This window comes from Cryptomeria japonica, chromosome 8 (genome assembly GCF_030272615.1).
Source record: "Cryptomeria japonica chromosome 8, Sugi_1.0, whole genome shotgun sequence".
In the NCBI taxonomy this organism is placed as follows: Eukaryota; Viridiplantae; Streptophyta; class Pinopsida; order Cupressales; family Cupressaceae; genus Cryptomeria; species Cryptomeria japonica.
The window spans coordinates 9063314-9089180 of record NC_081412.1 but is presented as its reverse complement, the minus strand read 5'-3'; the positions used below and the strand labels follow the sequence as shown (position 1 = coordinate 9089180).

Genomic DNA, 25867 nt, shown 5'->3' with positions numbered 1-25867 from the left:
GAAGAATTCTTCATTTGCTTTGTCTTCTCAGAAGCCACAAGGTTCCAGCCTCAATGTTAAGCTCTCAGCCGAAATCTATTTTTCATTCTTACAACCCATTCTAGACGTTTCAAGGTCAGAAAAGGAGCTCCCAAAAAGCCCAGGGTGTCTTATCTTAGCTTCTAGATGGCATCAATTTTTCTTTACACAATAGCTTCTCCTCTCTTGGGAATAAGGGCACCATACATGAAATTGAATCATGAATTGTATGTCATGAAATATCTAATGTCTTATCGAACTCACAAAGAAGTATTTTGTGCAATATACTTGATAGAAATATCTTGGTTTATGGTGCAGTCACGGTTAGGAGGAACCTTAAGGAGATCAATACGGACCATGCAACATGAGTGAAACACAACAGAAACAAGACAAGATGAAGAAGGTAATGCAAAACTGATTGATTGATATCATGAAAACTAATTACAATCAACCAATAACACGCGGGCTACAAGATTCAGCTCACTGGTCTGAATACATACAAGCTCAGTTACAGTGTTGGTTAACTCTAGGCCCCTTGATCTTAAGATAGATCTTCTATGTTCTAAAACCTGATTTCTAAAAGCTTAATTACATTGATTTATATGATCTAGAGGGATCCACATCAGCCCAGATTGAATCAAAGGCCGATGAAAAAAATGAAACGTGTAAACCACCAGGTCCACTTCCGCTAAAAAGAATACTCTAGAAAATCCAAAGGATGAAGAGCGGACCAAGGGGAAGGTTGTTCAAATGCCAAGGAATGTTGGAAGAAACAAAATGATGCTTCACAAGCTATGAAAATAATCCTGAAGAATTTCCAATAGTAGAAAAGGTCCAAGCGGTTCCGGAGTACTAATCCGAAAAACTGTGTCAAACTTTGAAAGCGATAACTTGCTAGAGAAAGATCCAAATGTACCGCTGAATTAGGGTAAGGTAGATAATAATGTCCACAAGCAAAGTCCAGCTCCACGAGATCCTGTGAGAATATTTAGAAAGAAATGTTGAAACTACGAAATAGGATACAAACCAAAAAGAAATGTTTTTGGTTGATGCCAGATTGCCAAGAAGCAGGGATGTTCCTGCACTAGTTTAGATGCTTTTTGGGTTCAGGCTGTCAAATTTTCTCCATTCATGTTTTCTCCAGCATGTAGGGTTATTTTGCCAACGGGCTTGGTTTTCACCTCCAATCATGAGGTCAGGCAGAGAGGTGTTACCACTCTCCTTGCACCATGTTCGCAGTCTTCTATTGTGGCTTTTAGGTTAGATCATACTCAACAGCTTGTTTGGATCATTATGTTAATGGAAAATCATTCCTTTGGGTCCATTAATGTTCATGCTTTGTGTGATGTTCTTGAGAGGATCTTTTCTATGTCGATGGATTGCATATTCATTGACACCAAGTACTTTGGTGTTTTGCGATGATTTTAGCATGATAGAGGTTGTCTCTGAGATAGAAGGTTTAATTCTTTTTCGATGGATAACTGGTGAACAAGAAGCCTAGTTTTGTACATGCATAATAACTTGGGGCTCTTTGATCCCAACACTAACTGCCACCGTCCCCATGACATTTGGTATATGTGGACTGATTTCTTTGTTGAGTCATCAACCCATATTGGCTCACATTCAACAGGTTGGGAATTTAGAGTGTTGTCTAACTCATCAAATTGGGTGGTTTACTTGGTGGGATGGTGTCATTCAATGCACAACTTGCTTTCTCAAGATTTATGGTCAATAAATAGCCATGTATCAATTGCAGTTGTATGAAGCTAGCTCCCTAGATCTCCTCCATGACATAGAGGTGCTTGTCATAAATCGTTTCTCTCCTACCCTATAGGTTAGGGTTGATCAGCTTCACCACGAGAAGCAAATTGTTGATAGCCATGTTGTATGTGGTGCCTAGATTAAAGCTAGGCTTCATTGACTTAAGGTTCAAGATCTTGCTCCCAAGAAATTCTTCTGGGCTCTTCAAGCAAATCATTCCTCCTTGGGCATCAAGAGAATTAATAAAGGTCAGTCTATTCTCTTTGAGCTATTGGACATTCTCTAGATGTTTGTTTGCGCTATGTATCTATCTCACCATTTTTGCTTTCTCAAGATTTATGGTCAATAAATAGCCATGTATCGATTGCAGTTGTATGAAGCTAGCTCCCTAGATCTCCTCCATGACATAGAGATGCTTGACATAAATCCTTTCTCTCCTACCCTATAGGCTAGGGTTGATCTACTTCACCACGAGAAGCAAATTGTTGATAGCCATGTTGTATGTGGTGCCTAGATTAAAGCTAGGCTTCATTGACTTAAGGTTCAAGATCTTTCTCCCAAGAAATTCTTCTGGGCTCTTCAAGCACATCATTCCTCCTTGGGCATCAAGAGAATTAATAAAGGTCAGTCTATGCTCTCTGAGCTATCGGACATTCTCTAGATGTTTGTTTGGGCTATGTATCTATCTCACCATTTATATGTATATGTATCTTTCTCTACCCCTATATCTACCCCTCTCTTTACCTCTCTCTATATATCACCTCTTATTTCTATCTTTATCTTTCTATATCTCCCTCTCCTCTCCATATCCCTCTCTTTCTCTATTCCCATCTCCATCTCTATCTTTATTTTCACCTCAACCTCTATATCCTCAATTCTTTCTTTATCTCTCTTACTCTTCCCCATTTGATCTCTTCCTCTTTCTCCATCTCTCCCTATTGTAAATATAACATGCCTATTGATAATGAAGTTTGATTATTTTCTTGGTTTAAAGATTTAAATTTAGTCATGTTTAGATCACTACAAATGGACATACTTGATTTGAAGCTACCACTTCTCTATTGCGACCTTTGTTGTGCAAACCACATCATTTTCTAAAATTTCTACCAACTGATCCCAAGCATGAAAAATATAGTAATTTTTTCTAGTTGACCTTCCACAACTCTTCGACGTACCCATTGCACACTAAGGTGCAATTGCTAGTTTATGTAAAGTTTGGACACAATTTTACTCAGATCTTTCAACATTTTTCCTCACACGAGTAGTCTATCCAGTTGTCTTTTTATTTTATGTTAATTCATTTATGTTTGGCCCCTAGCCCAAATTCAGTAATTGGAGAGATACCTCCAATTTGTCACGCTGCAGAATCCAACAGAATTGTAAATATTCATGTTCCTTCACATATATTCTTCCTTATAAACTCAAAAAAAATTATTTTTTAGTTTTTAATTATTTCTTTAATTTTCTAATTTATTATTATTATTTTGAATTTATTTATTTCTAATTTTTTTTAAAATTTTTTTTTTTTTTAATATTTTATTTAATATTTTAAAATTTTTTATTTACAATCTACTTTGATAGGGTATTTTATCGGGAGGATTTTAATCGAAAGCATGCTTTGTGATTTTGTCACCAAGACCAAGGCCCCTCATGGGTTCCATCTTGATGGCATCTAAAATCTCACGAAAGGATTTTTATTGCTTCGCTTTGCTGAGGCTAATCATCTTCAAGCCATTCCTCAACATGGGCCTCGGTATGTCCGGTTGGCTTTGCTTATTTTTATCAATGTAAAAATAGGTTTCGAGTGGGACCAAAACCCGCAATAATAGGTTTTGAAAGGACCTGAAACCACCTATTATTTCCAGACATCTAGAGGCCTCTAACCAAGACGTTGTATGAGAGGTAAGAAAAGATTCACAACAACCAACTAGAAGCCAAATGTAAGTCAAACATTAGAAGATAGATGTTACATATTGGGCTGGATGCAGTGGTTCTCGGTGCAACACTCCAGTTAGGGTCCCATTGCAGTATGCTATCTTGTGCATCTGTGTGAACGCGATCAAAATTCAAAATATATAGTTTATATATATGCTATGTCAACAAATGGTTTATATACAAAATATATATGCTATGTCAACATATAGTTTATTTTATTTTCCACAAAATATAAATTTTATATGGTGGCTTGCTAAGCTTTTTATGTGGGTGTGAGAAGGGATTGTTGAGTATGAAGGAATAGTTTAGGAAAGTACTCCTTAATCCAAATAAGTCATTTTCTTCTCATGGAATGTCTTAAGAAAATTAAAAAATATATATAATCTAATTTAATATTGTCACATCTAAAGCGTGCCGAATGCACTTCGAAGATATGCTATGACATAAAGAAGATTGTTAAGGTGATGTCAAGTCTTGATCCATGAGGGTAGGAAAACATAGATGGATTGGTATAAAAGGTTCCATTCAACTTGGAGGAAATGGATAATTACCTAAGGGGATAATGTGAGATTGGATCATGTTAAAATTATGATACAAATAGCTTTGGAAAAGGGATGATGAAATGGTTAAGTATGGGAAATTGTAGAGATAGATATAACACTAAGGGAAGAACACTCGAACTAATTTTAGCACTATGGATTAATCCAAGACTCAAAATTACACTAAGAGGCACCCCTTACCTCTTAAATTAATTCCATAGGTGGGTTTATCCTCCAATATAGTGCCATTGGCTAGCTAATCATGTGAACTTCTGTGATAAGTATGATTACCATACACTTTCATAACATGCATGTGTGGTTTCAAAAGGTTTACATGCTCATGTGAATTCGAAAGAAAGGAATGTTTTGACTTTTGCAATAGGTGTTAGGGGTTAATTTGACATGGTTCTAGCATTACAGTGACAAACCTTTTGGTTTAGGCTCTATAAACAAAATATATACTCATTTTATTTATTTCCTACTATCATCTTTATATTCATTGCTAATGAAAATGCACAAAGTAATGTGTAATAAGGCAAATTGTATTATTAGGAAGGGCGAGATGCCTTTATACAGCATGACCTCATGTTTGAGTCTCGAAACCAATCCATATCGTCAACGCATGTGTCTAGGCTAACCATGTCTAGCTTCACTCCATACAAGCTCGAATGGAAAAAATTTCAATGTTGACCCCACTCACATGTCACTATGCGGGGTCTACATGAGGAAATGCTAATTTTTTGGGAATGAAATATGCAAAGATATGATAAAATAACATCTGATCATAAATAGTCATAGAGTAATTAGGATTTGATCATACGGAAAATTTCTAGGAGAGCTACAATAGTTGTAACATCATGAATTAACAACATTAAAAAGTACACTGTGAATTAATTATGTAATGACATAAAAATTGAAAACATCATGAATTAATTATGTAACCATATAGGTTAAATATAATTTTATCAAGAAATCAATGTCAAATAGATAATATAATCATATAAATCATACATTTCAATGTCATTGATCTTGTTCTTCATCCAACTCTTTGTCTGTATTATCCAATCCAAATTCGACATTGTAAGGATTGGTCATATCATCATCATCGTTATTGATATCAGTTTCAGGTATTGTCATCATCTACATGGATATCATCTTCATGAACATTAAATCCTACATCATCATGATCTAGTGCATCCTCTTTGACATCTTCGTCAGACACATCATCAACTAACTCTTGATCTTGATCATCATATACATCATCTTCTTTTTCTTTGGTATCTTCTTCTTCCATCACATTATACTTTACCATCCTTCTTCTTGGATCATGTCTAAAAACAAATAACCAAACCGATTTACTTGGAACCTCTACGTAAAATACTTGCTCACATTGTCTTGGAAGAACATAGGACTTATTTATAGATCGATCGATCGACCTTGTTTTAACCATGGTAAATCCTTTATCACGTTCAATAAAAATTCTCTCGGGATCATTTTCATTCAATCGTACCTTGTACCATTGGATGACAAACATAACTAATTTGAACGACTTAAAGTCACACTCAAATATATCATCCAAAATCCCATAGTATCAATTTTCTAAGACTTCTTGATGTATGTCACTTCTAGATGAAACATTAGTCACCTGAAAGATTGTAGTTATCCCAGAATGACAAGTATTCTTCGTGTCATCCAACTTTTTGATTCAAAATTTATGACCATTGCACCACATATCCTTGTGGTGTTTTACCTCTAACATGTCAAACATGTAAAAATTATTGCATCGTTAGTTGATAAATTCAATCAGTATAAAGACATATAATTAACAACTTTCCAATGGACGATAATCATGCCCCCATTCAGCGCGACCATGCTACCTACAATGTTTCTCATCTTTAAGACCTTGCAAATATTGCAAGGACAATAGCATTTTCCATCACCGTTTCTTTTTAATCTACCCCACAATCTAGCAATTGTCTCTTCATTTTGTTCTGGAATAATATTGTCTAACATGATTTTTCTTTAACAAGATTGAATATTTAGATATTTAAAAAATATCAAAATCACACTCCAATAATTTTTAATCATAGACAAGTAACAAAATCTAATAATTTTGATATTTTTCACGAAAAAAATTGGCCTATAACAAACTATTGTAAGAAAAGAAAATTCTCAAGTATAAAAAAATTTAACGTTTTCATCAAGATGCCATAAACAATTCTTAAGGGAAGAGCAACACCAACTTGAAGTTTGCAATTAGAAGAAGGTTGCTTGGTGGGCTATGGGAATGGGAGGAAATATAGGAATTTAGAGGGCACAAATGAATGAAGGATAAGGTCATTGGTTGGCATGGGCATTGGAGAAGGTGCACACAATGTGTGTCCAACTCGGGGTACGGTGTATACTCGAGAGTGTCCTAGCCAGGGCTGTGTTTATTTCATGTCGTGAAGGCATGCGAGGTTTTGTGTAAGTACCTGTCGTCCTGGAGTGTTTACTTGTCATAAAAGAGCCTAGACCTATGACTGTTCCTTTGAATTGTAGATAATATGGTTCATTCTATGTAAGAATCAGTTTCCTCTGTGGGGTGCCATAGCCAAAAAGGACCCAAGGCAACTGGAATATTCTTGGAGTGAGAATGACTATTCCATGTGCTCAAGATTAAGATAAGTATTGGAAAACCTCAAGTGATTCTATAAGATATTGATAATGCTTTATATGTGATTTGTTGATAATATGGTTATATTAAATGGTTATGTTATTCGATTTGTTGTGTTATCAATTTGCTTATTAATTATTATCGAATTATTACATGTTATATTTATATAGTTACTTACATATAATTTAATGATAATTACCTGTAATTAATGAACTTTATATTAACATTTAATCTATTAAATCCGGTATAAATAATTAATTTAGTCTTGGAGAAAAGTACCTTTACACCTTTCTATTCGAATTTTTCCTCAATTTTTAAAATATACTTGAAGGCACTTGCTAATGTTTCCATATCAAGAAATTCTGGTTTGGTTTGATTCTACCTATGAAGTGCACTTTGATACTTCAAAACTTGATATTTCTCAGAATATTGGATGCCAATTTTCACCAAAAGTCCATGAAATGTGTTAGTATGTACACTTGAAGTTATTGGTCCTTTAGTTAGAAAAATTGTGATTGCATATATTTTTTTTCATAGGCTTCTTCAAGAAAATAATCTTCTTTTATGTGCTCCATGAATTCTCCCCATGTGATTTTTTCATGAAAATCTACCTCAAATTCATTTCCAACTTGTCCTTCCTTGGATGACAACTTAGGTTCCCATGACTGCTTCACACGACTCTTAGTTTTAAAGAGGAAAAAAGTGATTTTATCAACATCTAAGAAATGAGTTATAGAAAAGTACCTTTCAAGTTTTAATAACAAGTCATCAAAAACATCCACATTATTTTTTTCCTTCAAAAGTTGGGATATCCAAAATTACATACACCCTAAATGGAGTATGTCTACCAAATAGTGGGTTTGTTGAATTTATTTGTGAACTTCGATTTTCTAGCATTCAAGAGAATTGTTCCATCATTTACTCATGTTGTTTGTTTAGTGATTTTTCAACCTTCTTTTTAAATGGATCATCTAATATGTCAAGTTTTAAGTTAAACATTTGTGATCGTGTGTGTTTCAAAGGAAGGTAATAAGAAGGATGTCTTGTTTCTAACCCAATTCTTTGGTATGTTGATCGTGTCCAATGGAAAGAGAACACAATCTATGATACTAGTAATTTGAATTATTATTTTAGATTACAATGCTTAGTGTATAGCCTATAGTATTATATACCTTTCACGATGAAACTGAGAACAACAAACTCGTAAGGATATGTATGTAGCTCAAAACGGTAGTTTAATAGAGCTTTAAAAAATTAGTTTATAAAGTTTGGAAAGGATTCCAACAATCACCACATCCCTTTTGAATTCAAACTGAAAAATTTGGATGTGAATAATTACAATAAAATGAAAAATATATAAAAATACTATATATTTTATTACTCCAACTTCGGAGGGTCATAACATTTTGCTTTAATGCTCAAAATCTAAATATTCTTAAACTATTGAAAATGTTTCCAAGAGCTCTAGTTTTGGTCCCTTAAATCAAATTCTTATGCTTACCCTATTCAGTTTAATGGATTAACAACATTTTCCATAACAATGTGAATTACTGAAAGATTAAAATAACAAAAAAAAATGGATTCTCAATATTATCCATAATCACTTGTTCCAACAACACTAGAGTGCTCCTAAATTGCTATTTGATCAATTAGTTTCAATTATTTTGTTTTTTTCATTTCTAATATGCTTTTTTTTTTTTTTCAATAACTAGTACAATTGAAAGATTTCTTTCAGACACTTAACTGTTCTTTACCTTCAATTAGATCTATAGGTGCAAAATTAATTTAGGTCGCATCTTTTGTCATGGATTTGAATCTTGAAAATTTAAATTTAAATATTTTAATTTTGCCTCATGGTTTCCTCCCTTTCTAGTTGTTATGAGTGAATTAAAGAGGCTCCTTTAGAATAGGATGGTATATTGAAAAACCAAGGTCGTAATTCAAAAGAATCATATGGGATAGATAGAGGAACTTATTGACCACATATATAATTTGATGCAAGTTAGTAAAATAACTACATAAAAATTTTATAATCCTCTTAAGATCATACTATATGTTTTTTTGCTCTAACATCAGCTCATCATTATTGAATCAATTCATGTAGGGGTTTCATTGAGGAGAATTTCACTGTTTGTAATTCAATAATTTTCTTATTTAAGTGTTTATAAACATAGGTTTATTAGATAGATCAAATTCTAGTTATTGTCGAATTTAGATTTGCATATCAAGTTTGATTCTATGCATGTATAAAATGGCCTCGTGCTCACAAAAATGAACAAGAAATTATACAATTTTACCATTTTACAAGTCGGTAAATTATAGAAAAATGAAGAAAAATAAAATTTACCGATTCTTTTTATAATCATTAAACTATTCCACTTTATTTTTAAACTACGATAAAACTGATGATTCTCCAAAAGCCGGCTGATCGTTTTTGCTAGTAATATAAGCGCTGATTGTTTTTCTACTAAATTACATTTGTTTGAGAGAAAACACCAAGCTAATTAAAAAAACCGTTACATTCAACGTCTCCCAAAGTAATTCAAAAAACCGTTACATTCAACGGTATCAGAAATAAACAAATTCTTACAAATTTAAATTGGTGTTTTGCCGCCCGGTTTTGAGTGGGAAAGAACCGTTACAAATTAAACTGGAAACATGTAATTATCCCAGGTAATCAAAGCATACATGCTTCATCTAATTGCTGGCATAATAAGCTGCCCAAATTCAATTCTTCATCCACTGGTGATGATGATACTTTGCTAATCTCTTTGACCCATCTAATTGCTTAGGCAGGTCTTTGATTTCGATAAGCTGAACCGTCCGTTGCTTCTTCACTGCAGTTCAAAAAATTAGAGATTGATTATTACTATTAGTAGGTCACCCACTTGAAAATTCAGAAACAAGATCAAAATTAGTTCAAAGAAACACAAACCCTTTTCAGCTTGTCGGTACCCTTCTTGAAGCCTTCTCTTTGCTGCTTCAATCCTTTCTCTTACAGATTTATCATCAAGAGCAGGAGAGTTTGATTTCTGCATAAAAAACATGAAATATACATAACAGAAACATCCAACAAATATGGAATTCACATCATTTGTGCTTAAAACTTAGTAAATGTAATCAACATGCACATCAGATTTCAATTTTAAAGTCTTCAATTCCATTTTGTTTGCTTACATGTGATGAAGGAAGTGGAAGAGAGCTAGGCTTGCTGAAATCTAACTTTTGGTGCAAATTCTGCTTCTGGCTTACAACTCGCCGTCTCCTATGATTGATCACAATGTGATTTTGAGCACCACTTTTTGTTTCTTGTTTGCTATACTGTCTGTCATCCAGTTTGAATGGCTACTCTATTCTATGATTCTGGATTTGCTCCACTGAAAACAAAGGGAAAATTTATGTAAATTGTGCTAATTTGGAAGGAGAAATGAATGGGAATAATTATTAGTTTGAGAGCACACCTGCGGCTGCCATGGTATCTACAGCAACTTCTCCAGCACTTTTCATCCATTCATCTGCAACTTCTCTCCACCTTCTGCAAAGTGCAATGCATGCCATTAAAAGTGCAACATATAAAAGCATAAAGCTGTTATGAATATCAAATATTCTTCCATCTCAATCCCTACAGCTATTGTGACTAAGAGAACCTGTTGATCAGGTAAAGCTGGAATTCATCAAGAAAATTAAACGTTTAGGTAGAAACACCATTTTCCCCTAAATTAAACATTTAAACAAGATTCAATTCTGCCAAGGGAGGAAACAAGATTTACCTGACAAGCTTCTTCGCCATGGAGCTAATTGGTTTAGACTTGTGCTTCTGCAAGCATTTGACATTTCTGCCAATCATAGTTTCCTGTATGTAATTTATAATTGAACAGTGAGAGAAGGTCAAAGAAATGTTAAATTAAACTCCACTTCCAGTTCCACCAAGAACAAGAAAATATATAAACCCAATAGCTAATTCAACACGAAGCTGAAGCTAGATTGCATTATCTACAAACCCAATAACATGTAAACTTAGAATACTCATTTACCTTTAGGATTTCAATAGACAATGCCATCGACTCCAATCTTCTCAGTGAGTCGCCCAGTTGGTTTTCCGACTGTAAAGTGCAACACAAACATTGCTTCTTAACAGAAATGAACAAGCCCTAATTTCAATACCATTCAGCTTTCGATGTATTTGTAAATCCCAATTTCTTCAAACGAGCAGAAAAAATGAAAATTCACTGAGACATTAATGAAAAATGAGCAGTGCTGCAAGAAATGAAAGTCTTACCTCATCTTGATTTGAAAGAATGTGTTTTATATTGAACACCTCTTTCACTATTTCATATTCTTTAGGCACACGCACAGTTATGGTTTGATAGCTATTGATCCTCTCTGCAATATCAGTGACATTTTTATGAATACCATCATCTTCATCTTCAGCAGATGATCTTGATGCGTAAACTATCTCTGCTATTTTATCCCTCCTCTTCACTAATTCCTGAGGGCAATCACACGCTGCAACATCGATTGCATGTTCAATCAAGCTGCATATATCACTCTCTGCGCTCTCAAAAAACATCCTCCATTCTTCTACCAATCCCATTTTAACTCTATGCCCTGCTATTTAACTTTGATTCTCAATCCTGCTCACAACATAATCAAATTTGAAGCTTCAATACATTAAAAACATCAAATTACCAACCAAAAATTAGCAGTAGCAGCTTTTAAATTTTAGTCACCTCAAATTGAAACCGCTCCACGAAAATTCTGAGTAGACCAGAACTCAAATTCTTTTAAACCAATAGCGAGAATGCGAAATGGATTGAATTCGAAATGCAGGCAGAGAACTTTTTAAAATGGGCGTGGTACTGATTTTTTTTAAATGGTAGTGGTCTTGCGTTTTTCAAATATATGCTATTTTGGGCAATGCAAAGTCATTTTTGAAATATATTTAGTCACTCACAAGCACATGCATGTAAATATGTACATACCCGTGTAATCCTGCTTTACTCACTCACAAGCACATGCATGTAAATATAACAAATAGCCGTTGCCGAAAAGAATAGTTAAAAAGTACAACAGAACAATTAATTATAATCATTTGTGAATTCATTTATGCTTGGCCAATTATTGTTATTCTTCATGTTCCTTCACATATACCCTTCATTACAAACTCAAAATTGTTTTTGATTTTTTAAATTCTTAAATATTTTTAATATTGTAATTTATTTATTTAATTTATTATATTTTAGATTATTTTTCGGTTTTTCATTTTTATTTTTTATTATATTTAATATTTTTTTTATTTTATTATTTGTTTATATTTTTTTTATTATTTATTATTTTTTCATTTTTAATTATTTTATTCATATTTTTTATTTTTTTGTTTATTTATATTTTTAATTTTAAATTATTTATTTTTTAATTTTTATTGTTATTTATTTATTTACTATTTATTTTTTATTTTTTTTAAAGATTTGTTTTTAATAACATATGGGAGATTATTTTGATTGTCATTTTGCTTGTTTCTATCTACTATTTTGTGGGGAGGATTCCACGCGAAAGCATGCTTGACAAGTAGGTCACCAAGACCTCAACCCCTCGTGAAGTCCATCTTGATGGCATCTAGAATCTCACCAAAGGTTTTTTTTGTTTCGCTTTTTTGAGTCTATCCATGTTTTGACCATTCTCCAACATGGGCCATGGTATGTCATGTTGTTTTCGCTTCTTTTTCTGCCATAGTCAAGAGACTTCTTTGTCTCTAATGACAAGAAGCTGACGGACTTGGTTTGGATTGAATTCCTCGATCCCCCTTTGTCATGTTGGTCATTTTTGCAAACTGTTGCACAGTCCATCGGTAAGGTTGTCTATGTTGTCAAGAAGGTGACCAGTTTTATCATGCTCGCACTTAAAAGAGGGTTTGTGTAAAAGTTGATTTGTCTTGAGACCTCAAGGACACTATTGACTTTAAAATATGAGGTCTCTGTCACGCACAAAAAGTGCTCTATTTGAATCTATCCAATACTTGTTTTTCAGTGCTAGTCTTCGGAACACAAGCTTAAGGATTGCCTTTTAGTTGCCTTGTGAGTTAAGACCTCCTCTAAGGAGTTTGAACCTTCACACTCCTCTAAGGCCCCTAAAATTGATGAGGGTTGGGAAATAGTTGCTTGAAATTGGAAGAGTTCTTCATTTGCTTTGGCTTCACACAAGCCATAGGGTTCCAGCCTCAGTTTTAACCTCTTAGCCAAACTCTCTTTGCCATTCTTACAATCCATTCTAGACATTTGGAGGTTAGAAAAGGAGCTCCCAAAAAGTGTAGGGTGTCTTATTTTAGCTTCTAGATGGCATCAATTTTTCTTTGCACAATAGCTTCTCCTCCCTTGGGAATAAGGATACCATGCATGAATTTGAATCATAAATTGTATGTCATGAAATATCTAAGGTCTTATCGACATCACCAAGAAGTATTATGTGTGAGATACTTGATAGAAGTATCTTGGTTTCTAGTGCAGTCGTGGTTGGGAGGGACCTTGAGGAGATCAACCCGGACCGTGCAACAGGAGTGAAACAAAAAAAAACATGAAAAGTTGATGGAGGTAATGCAAAACTGATTGATTTATATCATGAAAACTAATTACAATCAACCAACAACACGTGGGATACAAGATTCAGCTCACTGGTCTGAATATATACAAGCTCAATTACAGTGTTGGACAAATCTAGGCTCCTTGATCTCAGGACAAATCTTCTATGTTCTCAAAAGTGTTTTCTAAAAGCTTAAATACATTGATTTATATGATCTAGATGGATCCACATCATCCCAAGGCGAATTAAAGGTAGATGGACAAAATGAAACATGTAAACTAACAGGTCCACTTCTGCTAAAAAGAATACTCCAAAAAATACAAAGGATGAAGTGCGAACCAAAGGGAAGGTCGCCCACATGCCAAGGAATATTTGTAACAACAAACTGAATCTTTGCAAGCTATAGAAAGAATCCTGAACTTTTTCCAATAGGAGAAAGGTCTAAGTGTACTGTAGACTTAGGGTAAGGAGTTATAATATTATCCATCAGGAAATCAATGACAATTTTACTAGTAGCTCTTCTTGTACGGATGGCTTCTATGCATTTGGTGAAATAATTAGTGGCCACTATAATCCATCCATGACCTCTCCCTGACTTCTCAACAATTTCTCGAATAAAATCAATACCCCACTAAACAAAAGGAGCTTCTACAGAGCCTGGATTTAGGGGTAAGGCTTCTTCATATGTGAGCTTGGATGAGAATCTTTGACATGGATCACATCTCCGAACATATGCATGGGTATCTTTAAATAAGGTGGGCCAATAATACCCAGCCCGTATTATCTTGCCAACAGTAGTCTTAGCAGAATAGTGACCTCCACATACCCCATCATGCATTTTAGTCAACACCTATTTAGCTTGAAATTCATCCAAACACATTAGTAACTCTCCATCTCTTTTTCTCCAGAAAAGATCACCCTGAATGAGCACATATTTTTGGGACTTGAGTTTCAAATTTCTTTTCTGACCATACATCATTTCTTCTGGGAGTATATCACCTCTCAAAACTTGGATTATCTCTATGTACCAGGGTTGCCTCTCAATACTAGTGACTAAAGCATCTCTAACCTCAACATTGTGTACTTCTACATTCATGAGATTTGACTCAGTCATGAGCTTAGCCAAACCTAACCCTCTCACCAATTTGGTGATCTTTATCTCCAAGTTGAACTCCTGAATTCTATTGATCCATCTGCATCTATTCCCAGTAACCTCGGACTGAGACAAAATATCTTTAACTACAGCATGTGGGACATAGGCAATGATGTTTGCATTCACCAAATATGGCCTAAAATCCTTGACAGCTTTAACTAGGGCATAAGCTTGTTTCTCCATGGTTTCATATTTTAGTTCTGCTGCCTGCAAAGATTTGCTATAGAAGGCTATGGGATGTTCATATCCTTCATTGTCCTTTTGTAGTAATACTGCAGCCACCGTATGATATGAAGCAAAAGAAAACAGAGAAAAATGCTTACTATAATCAGGGGATTTTAACACTGGTGCCTCCTGGATTGCCTTCTTAATCTCAGCAAAAGCTTTTGAAGCTTCTTGATCCCAATGAAACTTTGTGTCTTTCTTAAGCAATTTGACAATAGGCTTCACTATCTCTACGAAGTTTGCAATGAATCTCCTCACAAAATTTACTTTACCTAAAAAGGATTGGATACCTTTCACATTTTTAGGTTCAGATACCCTATTGATTGCCTCAATTCTCTCAAGGTCTATTCTTACCCCTTCCTTAGAAACTATGTGTCCCAATAACTTTCCTTCAGTGACCCCAAAATGACATTTCTTGGGATTTAGTGATATACCAAATTCCAAGGCTTTATTGAACACCTTCTCTAGATGTCCACAATGACCATCAGCCCTTTTAGAGAAACAAGTTAGATCATCTTGATACACCACCATGATGATGTTTATGAATTCTTTGAAAGTTACATCCATAGCTCTTTGAAATGTAGCTCCTGCATTTTTTTAACCAAATGGCATTCTCACATATACATAAGTTCCTCATGGAGTAGTAAAAGCTGTTTTAAACTATTTAGACTCCTTTACCAACACTTGATTATATCCTGAGAAACCATCCATCATAGATAAAAGATCACATCCTGTCACTCTCTGTAGCATGGCTTCCATATTTGGGGATGAGTAATTATCTTTCAAGGAAGCAACATTTAGATTCCTAAAATCTACACACAATCTGATGTCTCCATTCTTCTTCCTCACTGGGACCAAATTGGAGACCCATGAAGAATGCCTTATTGGTTTGATAATCCCTCCTTCTTTCAATTTGGTCAACTCTTTTTGCATTTTAGTTTCTAAAAAGGGATTGATAGGTCTCTGTTTCTGTCTGAAAGGCTTAGCATCTGGAAGTAAAGGAACTTCGTGCTGAAAAAGATCTTGTCTATACACCTTTAGGTCTTCATAAGACCAAGCAAAAACATGCTTATACCTTTTCAATAAATTAATAAGGTTAATCCTGACATGAGGGGGTAATTTCTTTCCAATATATACCAACTTAGGGGATGATTATGTCCCCAGGTTTACCTCCTCTAACTCTTCCAACTTGGTGGTAGACTGCTGATGTAAATGACTATCATTATAACTAAACATGCTCTCCAGCTCTACCAGCCCTTTAGGTATTTCATTGGTTTCCAACTGGACAACATCATTTCCAAACACTGTCTCTCTATTGTCTACCACTTCCACAAATGCATTACAATCAATCTTTTGTCCATCATAATCATCAACACATTGAATAAACCTAAGAATGTCTTCATCATCAACAAAAACTTGCCAATTGTACACATTATCAGGAATAGCAGGCCTAGATTTTATTTCCACAGTGGAAATACCGGTTAGCATTGCATCATCATTTTTCAAAGCAACATTAGCTAGGAAATTTTCCATGATATTTTTTGTTCGCTCTATCCAATTAATAGAAAATGCATCAAAATGCTCAATAACATCCCAAACAGCATGCTTATACTATTTTAATCTATCATTTTTGGATGCATATTTAGATCTTACCTGAGAGACAACCAATTCTGAATCCCCCATCACTTTCAACAGTTGGATTCCATGCCTTTTTGCAACCTCAAGTCCTAGTAATAAGGCTTCATACTCTGTAGTATTATTTGTGCATTGAAATGCCAATAAAAATGAGTATTTAAAAGTTATACCTGACAGGGACACAAAAAGAACCCCTGCTCCAGATCCTTCTTTGGAGAAAGCTCCATCAAAATACATCTACCACAACCCATACTGTTGTGCTTGTAGCTTGACTACAATTGGGTCGGTATTCTTCAATTGGGGTGAAATTGGTTGAAGTCTAAAATTATCTAAATCTACATCAATCATACAATTAAGCATACTAGGGTCTACATTTTCAATTACCCTAGGAGCTCATGGTTCTCTGTATAATTTGACCTAATTACCACCTATAGGAATGGTAGCATAAGATAAGTCCAGTTGAACATTTCCCCCTACTGCTGCTACCCATTGTCTGGAAAGTAACATACCATAGTGGGGTTTAGTGTCAGTAACAATAACATCCATTTTGTAAGTGGCTTCAGGAAATGATGCTATTTTTACTTCTACATCTTTCATTGTACCTATCACAAGTACTTCTCTGTTATCCATGGCATAGCCTTTCCCATACACAGTGGTTACTGATAACCCTAATTCTTTCATAACACCATAGGGCATTACATTAGCAGTAGCTCCTGAATCTATCATGTAGTTTTTAATCAACCGGTTATTGACTAACAAAGTAACATAGAAGGGATCTACCTGAGAAGGCTCCTGAGTGATAGTGGTTCCAACATAAACCTCTGGGGTTTGGAACTCTTGATCCTTACCAATTTTAGCTAAACCAGTAGGTAATAGTGTGTCACTATCAGATATACTAGAGAATAAAGACAAAGCTGCATCCTTATGTTCTTTAATCTTTAGCAATTCTACTAATGGAACAGTGACTTTCATTTGAGTTAGAGCTTGGGCCATATCAAATGTAGAATTATTCCATTTTTCAGTATTAACCCTAACCTTTTGTGTTTTGAATTGACTTTCTCTTTTCATTGTCTCTGCTCCTTGTACATCACCAATTTTTGTATCATCTATGCCTTTAGGTACATTTTTAACTGTTTCCCCTTTCTCTTGACTGACCTCAGGAATAGTAGTATTACTACTTGATGCCCCCTTTTTTGTAACTTCCTTTACAAACATAGAACCTAGCTCACCCTGATCAATGTCCCTCTTGGTGCTTCTCAGATTATAGTTATGTTTTGCTTTGGTAATTGCAGCCTTAGTGAGATTTCTAACTTCTTCCTCACTAGGCCTTCTAAGATGAACCTCTTCATCTTCAATTGTTACCACATTCAATGTAGGATGCCAACCTAAGGCTAACTGTCCTTGCACTAACTTTTCATTATCCAACACATCACTATATTCACTTTGCACCGATTCCTCATCACTTTCTATGATGGTTTCAAACATATTAATGTCAGGCTCCGCTTTTGGTCTCATAGATTCTTCCAGAGCTTGAGCCACTGCACATTGATGAGGGGAATGTGGTCCATCACAAGCAATACACCAAGGAGTATTTTCTATATTGTGAACAGTTTTCCCTTTCAAGGGATCTGGTGTGTCTTGACTTTGGGTAATTTTGGGCTTCTCAATTTGGGGTTTACCATCCTTCCAATTGGTATTATAGGGCATGTCATGTAACCTAGGGGGTCTATCTTGCCAGTTATAATGAGGTTTATCATTTTTGTTAACCTTGGCAGTCAAATCTTTCATGGCAGTAACCAATTTCTCTATTTTGTCATCTTCTTTAGCAACTTTATTAGGTTGCTATTTGGTTTCTTGCCATAATCTACCATCTGTCCTTCTTCCTAATTTTCCAGATGCTTTTCTATTACTTTCTACATTTATGGAAATTCTAAAAGCATCTCTCAAATTATGGGGATTTTTATCTCTTAAGATATAGGCCATCTTGGAATCAAATGCATTGTAGTATGTGTTAAGACACATGTTATCATCTAGCCTCATCACCTGATACAATCTGTGCATAGCTTTCTGGAATTTGGCATTGAAATCAGTGACCATTTCATTCACAGATTTTCTAATGTTGTTGAACTCATTTAGCATGAAACTTACATTAGTCTTGTCACCATACTGCTCTTGAAAGCAATTTTTAAAATCTTCCCATGAACCTATGCTATTTACTAGAAGACCTCTGTACCAATCTCTTGCATCATCAACCAAGGATTGAACAAACAATTTCATAATAACATCTTCATCTGCTATCTCATAATCATTTATTAAATCCCCAAAAGATTTTAGATGTGCCTCAGCACTAATTGCATTGTTCCCAGCAAATTTATGGAATCTGTCTCTTAACTCAGTGGGAACATGATTCAGATATCCTGGGATCCCATCAAAAAACAATTGCCTATATTGTTCCAGATTGATTGGCCTTCTTTGAAAAGGGGTAATAGCACTGTTATTTCCCATGGTCATTTTAACTTTTGGGATTGGAGATTGAGGTGCTGGGGTGTACTGCTTATTCACAGGTAATTGGCTTACCGAAGCAATATTAGCCTGTATTGCAGATTTTAACTTTTGGGATTGGAGATTGAGGTGCTGGGGTGTACTGCTTATTCACAGGTAATTGGCTTACCGAAGCAATATTAGCCTATACTGCAGGTCGAACATCAACTTGAGGAAGGGAAATGTGTTGGGGATTAGGCTTGCTAAGATCTTCTGATGGGAATGTAATAGGGGGAGCCTTTAAGTAATTAATCTTTCTTTTAACTTCCTGATTTGCTGCTTCTAACTCAGCTTTTTCCAGTTCCATTTGGAGATCTTCCTTTTCCTTCCTCATCCTTTCCATCTCTCTCTCATGTGCTAGAATCCTATGAGAAATCTCTTCTGCAGTTTTAGATTCTATTCCATCATCTACCCATTTCTGTTTTCCTTTATCTAAATTGGCTTTAGGAGGCTGGGAGTCATTAGATACTTCCCTAGTTGGCTGGGCTACTGACTTACTAGCTTGTCTAGTTTTAGGGATTAGGATTTCCCTAATCACAGGGCCTTCCTCATCACTTTTTTCCTTTTCCTTAGCAAGCATTTCAAGATCATCTATCTGTCTAAGAAGCCTATCTCTTTCCATTAATTTGGCTTTAACTTCCTTCTCCTTATTTGCCTCCTTTTGGGCTCTTAGGGAGATTAGATGATGGACTCTTTTATTTAAATCTTCAATCTCTTGAGACATTTTATCCTCATCAGGGAAGTTTTCTTCAGAGTCTAATGCATTAACTTGATCTATGTCAATCAAACTAATGTTCCCATCAATTGTCCTAGGAACAAAGTGCCTAATTACATTTGAACTGGTTCTATCTTTTGCAGAAACACTAGCATGAGATAGATCTTGATTTAAAATAGGTGCATCTTCAATATTTCCAAACAATCCACAATGAAAACCTAAGATATCATGCTCTGAATCTCTGGAAGATGAATTAGACTTTGCATAAACAGGTTGGTCAAGCATCTTACCAGTAGTATTGTTTTTCTACACCCAAGCAGCAATTGATGGCTCATGCAACACGGATCTCTTCTGGCCTCTCCGTGACTGTTCTGGTAGACCTTCTTGCAAAGTTTCATGAGGATGTTTCTTCTTGAATGATCTTGTGTTTTTTGCTCCTTGCATCTTACTTGTCTTCCTTTTAGAAAGATTTGTATCTCACAAGGACTGGTTCAAAGTAACAGAGTCGCCACCCACAAAACTATGGGAATAATGAAAACAAGCAATCTTATCCACAAACACAATAATTTTCTTCACAAGCTTTCAAAACAAATTTGTGTTTATATCTTTATTGTAAATCTCCCCAGCAGAGTCGCCGCTTTTGTTGTCTTCAAAAACTGATTCCCTTTAACATCCTTAAAATAATATGGTTTAAAGCCTGGTGCAGAAGAGACATCAAAGATAAGGAAATTCTCAAGACAACATATGACAAGGTTTGATTAGACCTTCTACACTTCGGGCTTACTCAGAGCCCAGGTGGGTATACCTTTGTGAATTAAATTCACGCTTTCAAACATAAACCCACAGCAAACTAGTCCAGAAAACCAGTGGATCTATTCACCTTGAAATCAACTGAAAACAAAGAATGGAAAATGTACTTAAGTTCAGCATTTCGATCAACAAAGCATGCAATGAACAACTTCAATTAATACCAGTGCCTTATCCAAGGTCACAGAGTCATCTAAACTCAAATAAAACTCCTCAAACAAGACATCTTTATGCTTCCCGTCGGCTTGGTTTCTATTAATCCTGTTATATGCCTAACACTTACAAGAATTCAAGCATTCCAAACTAAGCTATGGCCATCAAAAATTCAAAATTCCTTCCAAAGAGTTTACTGGTATGAGTGATCCCCGCATCTTTAATTTCCCTCCTAAAGAGAAAAGCTAACGAACACTTATACTAAAATTGCTTTACAATTTCATTCAAACAGAACAACCCTGGATTATTCAGAATGAAAATAGTGAACAAACTTGTGAACAAACTTGAAGACAACACAAAGCTTTACTCAAAACCGATGGTCTGTATATTGATATTCAGTTCAAGAAAATATTACAAGAAATTTGGATTCTCCATTAGACTTAGAAAAGCTCAGATAAATTTCTGCAGCGTTTTCTTACAATTTTTTGCAATCTCTTTTCCTCTAGTCCTTGTATCCATTTATAACAACATGGATGCACAAAGCTTCGGACTTCTCGAGGAGAGTTTGTTACAATCATTTCTTTCAAAATAAAGAGATTACAAGCTTTTCACAAAAGCAGTTACAAACTCTTTTCAGCCTCTGCAGTTTCTTCAACAGGCTATTCGGTTGCAACCTCTTCTATCTTTTCAGGGGTGCTCTCCAACTGCTCCGGATTATGGGTGGCATATTTAGTTTCCCACTCACTATATACCTCTTCTGTCGGCCATGAGAAATTAATTACATTATCTTTAGTTTTAGTCAACCTTTTCCAAGAATTTCTCATTTTGTTGACTTCTGAATTGAGAAAACCATAATGTGATTTAATTTTCTCTATCTCTTGTATTGTCACAATGAAGAAAGAAGCATCATCAAGATCAATAATTCCTCTAACTCTTGCTAATAACTTAGCTTCTATCTCCTTAAGCCATATTTGTTTGTCTTTTAACTGATCCGGGCTAGCAAAAACTCCTGGGAGCAACTCAAAACTTGGTCAGTGTATTCCTTCTTGCACAAATTGACCTTTCTATCCACATTATCCACCTCTGCTGCTAATTGAATTAAGATTTTAGCAACATCAGAAGTGGATTTAATGATGGGATTGGCCCTTGCTTCATCGCAGGATACACACATAAACTCTAAATCTAGCTGCCTAGGCCTCCATCTGTCAAAAATAGGCGTCAAAATGGCCTTGTCTCTTCTGAGCTCATTCCATATTTCCATAATTTTACCTACATTGTTGTAGAGCAATGAGGCATTTATTGTATCTGCAAAACTGGAAATTGTAGCTCTTACCCTCTCCTCATACTTCTTTTCATATAAGACCTGATCCTGTTTCAAATTTTCTAATTCTTGAGGAGTAATTTCAATCATCTGAGAACTGGAGGGTGCTGGAGATGGTGGAAACTCAATGATAGGGCTTGAAGGAGGTGGAGGCCTTGCAGGAGAAGAGGAAATCATCAATGTTGAAGACTCACCTTGATGGTATTGTCCAGTCAACTGGCTCTACAATTTGGCAATGATGCTATCCTTACCTCTTACCTCCTCCTTGGCATTGTTATAAGCCTTCAGAACTGTTTCCAGCTTGAATTGGAGGGCCTCCTTCTCTTTGGCTTCCTTCTCTGCTACTACAGCACTAAATTTTGTAGTTTCTAGCATAGTGCTAGCAGCCTCTACTACCCCTGTACTCTGCACTCTCTTTACCATCATTCCACCAAGGTAACTTGACCGTGGGGTGTCCTTGCTTTTCTTGCTCTCATTTCTCTTGAGAGACCACATAACGAGTGCAACATTATACTTATTGAAAGTGACCCCCTCCATAGGTTTAGTCTCTTTCCTTACTACATCTAATACCAGGGCATCTGCAATATCCCATTTAGGTAAGATAAGAACTCCAGCTTGTGCTACCATATCTCTTCCCTGCTTAGGGGTGATGGTTTTGAATTCTTCCATCATCTCTTGCTTTATTTCCTCTTCCACCAAGGCTAGATATTTATTGGGCTGCTCAGCCTTTCTTGTTTCACATCTAGCATTATATTTATCTATGTGCTGCTTCCATATAAATTGCATGAATGCTTCTGATATGACAAAATTGTTATCAGCTAGAAAGGCACTACTTGCCTGCTTTATCTCAGGATCCCACTCTTGGCCTTTAAGTTCAGTGGAGGTAATATCCATTTCAGTAGCAATGGGTTCTTCTGGCATCCCTTCCTCCACTTCATCATAGGTGTATGCAATTTCCCCTACACTACCCAATTGTAGGAGTTGCTCAGCTGCTGCTTGCTCATTTCCTATATGGATAGGGGATTGGGATGGGGAATACAAAGATGTATCTGATTGTATTTCTTTCCCCACCCTTTGCTTCTTTGGGCTCTCTTGGATGTCGATGACATCTTGTATCTTCCTCTTTCTTTTGGAGGTAGAGGGCTCCCCTGTTGTAGGCACCAGCACACTATAACCTGATTTCTTATGCACAAGCTGACCTACTAAGGATCATTTTGGCTTTCTCAGGGTTGCTCTTGATTACAAGTTCCCTCTTCTCCTTCAATGTCTGCATCACATCCTCAAAGCAAACAATTAAAAACTTTATTTTCTCTTCTAGTGGGAAAAAGCTAGACAATGGGTTATAGCTAGCATCAAACTGATGCACAAAATCCAGGGCTTTCTTATAGGCCACCCACTTTTCTTTTCTTAGCTCCTGCTCATCTAGATCAAATTCATTTCTGATGAGGTCTTCAGGAAACTAGAATTGATGAGGCCTACCTCTGCATGCTACCTTCTTCCTAAACATACCGTTGAAGAAGTCCTCTAGATCGACACACCTGGACACTGCAGTGGATAAATGATAAGGTTTGAGGAAATCCTCAAAGCAATTCCAGCCTCCCTTTGTTATTACAAATTGGTGGGCTATGGTAGCTATAGGGAAAATAGTCCCTTTACCCCTGCCTGTCAACTCTGCCTCTTGCAAGCCACCAATTTGTCTGAGGATCTTTGCGATTCCCACTTTGAGAGGGACCTGGTAAGGTAACGAAAATGGAGTGCCTCTGAAACCAAAAACTCTGAAAACTGTGGAAACTGGATATAAATAAATGTCACCCCAGTTATGAACAATGTTTATGTTCTCTGCGAATTCTTTTAGTCTTATGAATTCCAGAAGAACCTTGGGGATTCTTGGGTTCTCTGAGCAGAGGAGAGTCCTTATTTTGGATGCAAAATATTTATCAAATTTCAGAAAACTAGCATCCTCTCTATCCCATGACAACACAGTACTCCACAATTGTACTGGCATTTTTTCTCCTTCTTTCTCCTTAACCAGGTCTAGTCCACTGGCAAAGTAATCACCACCTTTGAAGAGAAAAAGATACATTAGGAGTGAGTACCATCTGAAAGACCTGTCCACCTTTCCATTCTTGATTCCTATCAACCCTCCATGAATAGCATCAACAATATAAGTGGCATAATCAAATATGATTGCAAGAGAAGGATTCAAAATCTAAGCAATCATTAACAAGTAATGATTCGACATATTTGCTTCAGCATCTTCTCCCAAAACTTGGCAAAGTGCCCAATACATTCCTTTAGCCCTTAGGGTGAACATACTTAATGAGAAGGGCTCTTGAGTGTTGGGTCCTACAACTGTTAACCCTCCTATTTTCACAAAAAATTCCTTAAGAGGCCCATTCCGAAGATGACTCCTCTGTGCACCGTAAATTTGGGCTAATGCTGTGAAGTTTATTGGTTCTAGAAAGTTTGTAAACTCATTAAGCCCAAATGCTGTCCTAAACTCTTCAGCATTAATTTCAACAAGGGTTTTCCCATTTACATCCTGAATGCTTCTTGTGACTGGACCATAGTTGAACGCAATTTGGGTCAGCAAATATGTATCCATGAATACCCTTGGGACTACTAGTTTCCCAACATCCAGTTCCTAGATACTATTTTGCGGGGCAGGAGAATTTCTCATTCCGAATCCCACTTTAAACAACCCCAACCCAGATAGTCCAACCTATGGGTCTCTCAACCAATTGCCCTTGTCATATAATCCTTCTCCTATCTTTAGACGGGGAGCCTTGGGCACTAGCTCTTTTGCCTTTGATGCCTGGTTAGTTGACAACGTCAACTGTTCTAAAAAATCATCACAGACACTCCTCTCTGAATAGTTAACCTTACCAAAAAATTCTCTTTTAGGAGCCATTTTGAAAATGCAAGAAATAAATGCCACTCTTAAACAACTTTGCGAAGAATCAATTATCTTATTTAGAACACTACACAAGAATTGCTGCACAAAAATATGAGAGAACCTATTTTTTGCTAGAAGGAATTTGCTCTGCAACTGAACCGACTTGCTCTGTATCTGAAGAAAATAACTCTGCGTCTACTCTTCTGCAAAATCCTTTAAAAGATATCTTCACCCGGTTGATAGGAAATCAAATATTTGTACTTAGGGCCTTAACTATAACATTGATTCCCCATGCTCCAGCCGTCCCTTCAAAATTGAATTCATACGAGAATTCATATTTTTCACTCCAATGGGTCACAACATTCCTACAAGTGTTTCATTTTGCTCTTTCGCAACTTCGCGAAGCATAACTATTGGGCAGCTTGGTCCTGCGAAATAACGCCAACCATTCGATCAAAAGAAACTTGATCGAGCGTTAGATTAACTGACAGCTTTGGCTTTTCTTTGGGTCCCGCTTTTCTATTGGCTACATGATACCACGTGGTGTCCAGCCATTGGCCTTAAAATTCCCTTCGCATTCCACTTGATGCCAGCCACATGTCTTTCTTTCATACTGCCGGTTCCACCTTGGCGGGCCCACACTTTCTTTCTTAGACCATGTCTCATCATGACACATGGACGGCTCGGGTTCACTCTCACAATTTTGCGGGGTATAAAGGACGAGCATCTTACCCTTGCGAAATAGTGCGGGCCATCGGATCATCTCTGAAGTTGATCGACGTTTAATCCTTTGAAAAGGCTCTCAGGAGGGGTGGGCCCGCTGACTCATCGTGAACACCTCGCACCCAATCACTTTCGGAGCTGACTTGTCACTCTGTTATTTGCCAAAAGGAAACCACAAGGCCCCACTCTCTTCGCAACAACTACATCCTCCAG

The 25867-nt window shown here is 36.1% G+C and overlaps 2 long non-coding RNA genes across 2 annotated transcripts; both read right to left on the bottom strand.

Moving 5' to 3' along the window:
• Nucleotides 1-9733: 9733 nt before the first annotated feature.
• On the bottom strand, nucleotides 9734-10262 carry LOC131045923 (uncharacterized). Its single transcript, XR_009105894.2, has 3 exons — nucleotides 10087-10262; nucleotides 9845-9941; nucleotides 9734-9746 (listed from the first exon to the last, which is right to left on the bottom strand). It is a non-coding gene; the product is annotated as an uncharacterized LOC131045923 (long non-coding RNA).
• Nucleotides 10263-10716: 454 nt separating this feature from the next.
• On the bottom strand, nucleotides 10717-11243 carry LOC131043515 (uncharacterized). The gene is made up of 3 exons (XR_009358630.1): nucleotides 11189-11243; nucleotides 10944-11012; nucleotides 10717-10762 (listed from the first exon to the last, which is right to left on the bottom strand). It is a non-coding gene; the product is annotated as an uncharacterized LOC131043515 (long non-coding RNA).
• Between the last annotated feature and the right edge of the window lie 14624 nt (nucleotides 11244-25867).